Source organism: Nematolebias whitei, chromosome 1, assembly GCF_014905685.2.
Source record: "Nematolebias whitei isolate Nwh7 chromosome 1, NemWhi1, whole genome shotgun sequence".
NCBI lineage: Eukaryota > Metazoa > Chordata > Actinopteri > Cyprinodontiformes > Rivulidae > Nematolebias > Nematolebias whitei.
Window position 1 is genome coordinate 15,395,570 of NC_056498.1, and position 6,287 is coordinate 15,401,856.

Here is a 6,287-nt window from a genome sequence, read left to right on the forward strand (position 1 = left end):
GGGGGGGGATGCATTTGCTCATAGCCGGTGGCCCAAAACGCTTTTATACGCGTTTCTTTTCCCCCACCTCCTCTGTTTTTTACGGTTCCTGAACCGAGTTCAGGAGGAGGGATTGACAGCTCTCCTGGTGGCTCCCGGCGTGTGAACGCACCATGGTTCCCAGGCCTGCAACGTCTGTTGTCGGGTCGCCGTGGAACTGTCGTGGAGGGAGGATGCTCTCCTTCAGGCAGGAGGAGCGACCAAGAGTTACCCAGAAATAGGTCAACACCTGTGGGTCTGACCGCTGAGCGGTCCCACTTAGAGGATGGGTCTCCCTCAGGAGATAGTGTGCACAATTCAAGATTCACGTGCTGCATCTACCACAGTTCTGTACACATCAAGGGGACGGCTTTTCAGCGCTGGTGCACAGAGAAGGTTTAGAGACCACTTCATGCCTTTTAGGCGGCGTGTTGTTTTTCTACAACAGCTGATGGATAGGGAGTTGGCTTTCAGTACGCTTTAACGTACGATTGCAGCCATCTCTTCCTGCCACAAAGGGTTTGGAGACAGAACAGCTTTTATCACCCGCTGATGAAGCGGTTTCTAAAAGGTGTACAGAGATGTAGGCCTGTTTTCACGCCCACTTGTTCCACAGTGGGTTTAACGCTGGTCCTGCGAGCCCTGATCAAAGCTTCAATTGAGCCTCTGGATCAGGTTTTCATTTAAATTCTTGTCTCTTTTAACAGCCCTGTTGCTGGTTTTAACACCCGCTAAGAGGGTAAGTATTTATCTGCCCTCTCTGTTGCTTCGTCATGCCTTAGAATTAGGCTGACGGGCAGCTCAGCTGATTTAAGACCAACCCAGCTTTTATGCCTAAAACATCACGAGCTCTTTTAAATCAAGAGTGATATCGTTGGAGGGGTTTTTTCCCTCCCACAGATCAGAAGGGGAAGCATCTTTTCATCTTCTCTGCCCGGTGCGGGCGTTGACGTGTTACATAACGCACACAGCTGCAATGCGTTTCAAACTCAACAATTGTTTGTGCATTATAGAGATGCTTCTGCAGGTCGCCGTTATCCATCCAGCGTTTGTCACACTGGCTGTGTGAGGCCTTTTCTGAAGCCTACAGAGCATCAGATTTAGAGCCTCCTGTCAACCTCTAAGCACACTCGACCAGGGGTATCGCATCTTCGACTGCTCTGCATAATGGTATGTCAATGCAGGACATTTGCACTGCGGCTGCATGGTCAACACCCTGCTCATTTATTCGCTTTTACCTACGTGATGTAACGGCTCGTTCCATGACACATTCTGTCCTTAGTGCTCTAACAGAATGAATGTTATTGTTCTCATGGAACTCTGTTTAAGCTCACTTCTGTCTGCATGCATTACAGTGTGAGATGTCGTTATCAGTCACAAGTCGTGTCTGTGATTTTGGTTCTATTGTCACTAATCAGTTCATGATTATTGTTACCAATCAGTTCAATTGATTTATAATCAATTTATGGACATTAATCTGTTTATACTGTTCAGCCATGAACCAGTTGGTTCATGCCCGCCCCCCCCCCCTCTTTTCAACTTCTTCTTCCCGTTGAAAGTTTTCCGGGGTATTCATGCTTTGTCAGAACGCATAGCTACACAACATGCGTCTGTGCATGGCACATAATTACGCGATGCGTAGTTATGCACATGGGGAGCTGAGTGACAAGACGTTTTTTGGGCAAGCTTCCGCTTCTTACTGTGTTCGAATGGACCCAGTGAGGCGAGGACCACATCGGCTTCGCCCTTTACCCACTAAAGCGAAGGCCTTAAAGGGCGAAGCTTATACGACATAGAACGTTGGTTACGTACTGTAACCCCAGATTCTATGAGTATAAGCGTAGCCCTTTAAGCGTCGGGCCTCACTGGCTCCTAAATGGCTGAAGAAAAAAGCTATTTTGGGAGCCGATTTCCCGCTCTTAACGTAATTTATACGGACCGGGTGGGGCCCACACAGCAGGTGGGCGTGGACTAATTTTTTCAGTGCTTATGCTCTGCATAACGGGATAAACCCACTAAAGCGAAGGCCTTAAAGGGCTACGCTTATACTCATAGAATCTGGGGTTACAGTACGTAACCAACGTTTTGGGTACACCTTAGGGATGCACAGGAACCTGATGGTAGTACTGTACCAAATTCACCTTGGAAAAAATGATTACCCCTGCCAGGCGGGCAGAAAAATCCAGAATGTGAGAGACTGGGTACATGTCATTACTGGTTGCATTGTTAAGGTGTCGAAAATCCTCACAGGGTCACCAACCCCCATCGGCCTTGAGTACCATCTGCAAGAGGGATGCCCATGGACTTCTGGAACGTTGCACAATGCCAAGACTCTCCATGTTAACAAACTCCTCCTTAGCTATTACTAATTTAGTGGTATCTAGGCGGCGCACTCGTACAAAAACTGGTGGACCAACCGTAGTGATATAATGCTCCACCCCATGTTTAGCTATGGTAGCAGAAAAGGTGGGAACTGTCAAAGCAGGAAACTCTGCCAACAAATGCTGCTACTCATCACCTGTGGCAAGCATGTTATGAAGAGATTGATGGATGGGACCTCCAAGTTTATAGGGGTAGGTATCAAAAGACACAGAATCAATTAAGCAGCTATTATCAACTTTCACTAATTCATTCAACCTTTATTTAGACAGGTTAATCCCATTGAGCCTCGAGGACTCATTTACAAGAGAGACTGATTTTGACAAAGAAAAATGACAACAATGGACAACAGCAACAATAATAGACTATTATAAAAAGGCATACAGATTTTTTTTGTTTGTTTTTACAAATAAGATGGCAACCAAAGTAACAAAAACAGCTAGATTATAAGGTGAATGTAGAAAACTAAAAACATGAACATGTCTGCATTGATCCTTGCCAGGAGTCCAACAGATTCTTAAAGCCACTTAGAGAGTCAGGGGCAAGAGCTTCAGCTTTTTGCAAGATATTCCAGGAAACAGGAGCGGAGTAGGAGAAGGCCCTTTTGCCAAGTTCGGTCCGCACTGAGGAAACACTGCTGGTAATAATGTCCTGAGAGTGCACGCTGTAGCTGCACTCACACAGGGACATGTAGGAGGAGATGTATCAAGGCAGCAGACCAAGAAGTGATTTAAAGATAAGATGAAAATGTACCAGTGGGAGAGTCTGCATGAAGTTGATGATGTCCAGTTAACGAGTGAATACAGGGTGCACCATGATAGACAGCATCCAACATCTGCAGTGTGCTTGTAGGAGCATTCATGTAAGTAATGTCACCGTAATCAATGGAGGGAAGGAAAGTCACAGTTACAAGGCGTTTTCTAGCATTCAGAGTTAGACAGGATCTGTTTCTGAAAAAGAAACCCAGTTTAACTTTCAGTTTCTTTACTAGGTTTTCCACATGGAGCTTAAAAGAGAGATGCAAGTATTAACTTGTAATAACTTGGAAGCACATACTGTATAAAATCTGTGCCCAAAATAGGTACAGAAACAGAAGCTATCACAAAGTCCCACTGAAACTGATGTCTGTTGAAACATACAGTCGCCGACCTTGATCCAAAAGTGCAAATAGGAGTGCCATTAGCCATGTCCAGCAGGGGTCCATTATTCTGACATAAGATGTCTGCAGCTGAAACCGACATAATGCTCTGCTGTGCACCCAAGTCCACCAGGAAACTCCATCCAGAAACATCATCCATGATGAAAAGCAGGTTATCTGAGCTGCCAGCACACACAGCTGCTAGCAAACGCCATCGCTCTCATTTCCCTGACACAGGAATGAACACGGAGAAATGCAGTGCTTCAACTTTACTCCAAACCGGCGGTGATATAAGCAAAGAACGTCGTCCTTCCACCACTCCGTCACCACAGCCACGGCATCAACAGCCTCTGCCCCGATTTGAGTCACAGCCGGTAAAAGTGCATGCACACCTAGAAGATAACAAAAGCTTCTCTGCTTCTTCGGCCATGGTGCGATAATCCTTTGTCAGCGGGGAGCTGGCCAGCATGGTGCGAATGGGTGGAGGAAGCTGGAGAAGAAAGAGGTGAGTAAAAAGGAAAGAAGCATGCTGAGCCAAGTAATGTCAGCATGTTCCCTGACTGGCCATTGGGGACAAAAAAGGACGTACAGATGTTCTCTATCAGCTCGGAAGGCTTGCGATCCCCCAAGCCATTCAGGGACAACAATGGTCAGTCTGCTCTGCGTCTGAAAGTTGGTAAAGCTATATTTGTTAGTGCTTAGTGGGCCCTGCAGCAGACCCATCAGACAGTGGGTGGAAGCAGAATCCAAGGCAGCAACGACATGGAAATACTTGGTCTCGTTTGTGGTTATCCCATGCAGATGAAACTAGGCTTTCATATGCTTTAACCATGGTTCTGGATCATGTTGCCAGAACTCTGGAAGCTTAATAATGGCTGCAAAACAGCAGATGAAGCGGTGGCAGGAGATGAGACCATGGCAGTTGGAGTAACCGCTGCCTGGCAAAAGACTGGGTCCAAAAACACGGCAGGTGGAGAAGCGGTGTCAGCATTTGGTGAGTTTTTGTTTGAAAACATGTTCAGATGTTCGGGGTCACCAATGTGGAAGTCAGCAGAAAGAGACGAAAAATATTGTGAGTACCGCTTTATTCTTCACATCTTCCAACATCAAAATAAAGAAGAAAAAAAAAGAATGACTTACAACCGTTGGTCTTCTTCTCTTGTATTCTGTCCCTTTCACAATAAGCGCTTACATTGTGGTATGAAATATACCGGTATATGTTTGTGTCCACCACACAAGGTCTTTTTACTTCCAGTATGATTTCGCCTTGGGAGACCTGTCCAGAAAATTCAGGGATGCTCATCATCCTTACCACATAGCGAAAGGTAAAGTTAATAATAACGTTTTTTACGTTAGTTAGCTGTGATAACATTATCCATCACTGTCAATTTACATTTCTGTAACTGTGTATAAGGGAAACAGCCTCTGATTGGAAAGTAAGCTAGCTAACAGCAACTTTGGCCACAGATGGCTTAAATATAAAACGCTGCATGTTAGTGCCGTAATGTTAAAATGTTTACTTTCCATATTAACGTTAATAAAAACAGTACTTCCGGTGTGATTTCGCCTCAGGAGATCTGTCCAGAAAATTCAGGGATGCTCATCATCTTTACCATATAGCAAAAGGTAAAGTTAATAATAACAGTATTTACGTGTTAGTTAGTCGTGGTAAATTTATCCATCATTGAAAATTTACCAATCTGTAACTGTGTAAGGAAACAGCCTCAGATTGGAAAGTAAGCTAGCTAGCAGCAACTTTAGCCACAGGTAGCTAAAGTATATACTGCTGCTTGTCAGTGCTTTAACGTTAAAATATTTACTTTATATATTAATGTAACATCTCTAACATCTTCCAACTCTGTTGTTTAGAATAGCATTTTGAATACTGAATTAAAAACTATATGTCAAACCATTTCCATGTTCTGATGTGATTCATGATTTCTTTTTTTGCTTTCTTCTTGTGTCCATCTTTCTCAGCAGCAGTTCACCAGCATGGCACAGTCATCAAGACGTTGTTATTGCAGTGTGCCATGTTGTTCCAATAATTAACAAAACACTTTGTATTTGAGTTACCATGATTTTCCCATGGATGCAGAAATATGTGCCCTTTGGGTGAAAGCGATCAGGAGAGATGACGGGCCAAGTTTTAAAATCCTTTGTGGGAGCACCCATGTATGTAGTCAGCACTTTGCTCCAGAAGATCTAAATACATAACCCAGTGGAAGAATCCAGATCAGAAAAGGGGCAGTGCCATTTAGATTTTGCTGGAATGATTGGGGTAAATGGAGGAGGACAGTGTTGAACATTTAAAAAAATATTATAAACAAAAATGCGTCATGAACATGAAGGGCCTTAACATATTTACCACTTCTAGGGAGAGGCTCACAAGCTCGTGAATCAGTTTACCTGCAAGCAAGAAAGCATCTCTGTGCTGCTGGCCAGGATGACTCCCAGGAGATGCCTGACCCCAGGAACTGCACAGAGGAGGCATTGCATGCAGGTGCAGTGGCAAAAGATCACGACTATGCCTGCCATCATTCTCCGAGTTAGAATTACAAAAAATGTCTTGTAGAAAAAATATATGGCAGTAAATGACTGTAACAACCTCAGGGTTGTATTCAAAACATTTTGGACTTGCCAACTGGTGGGGGGATTGTCAGAAAATACCTGAAATTATTTGATTGAGGAGGATGTATTTATGGAAAATATTGCATATTTTTTGTTTTCCCCGTTGAAAGATATATATATATAT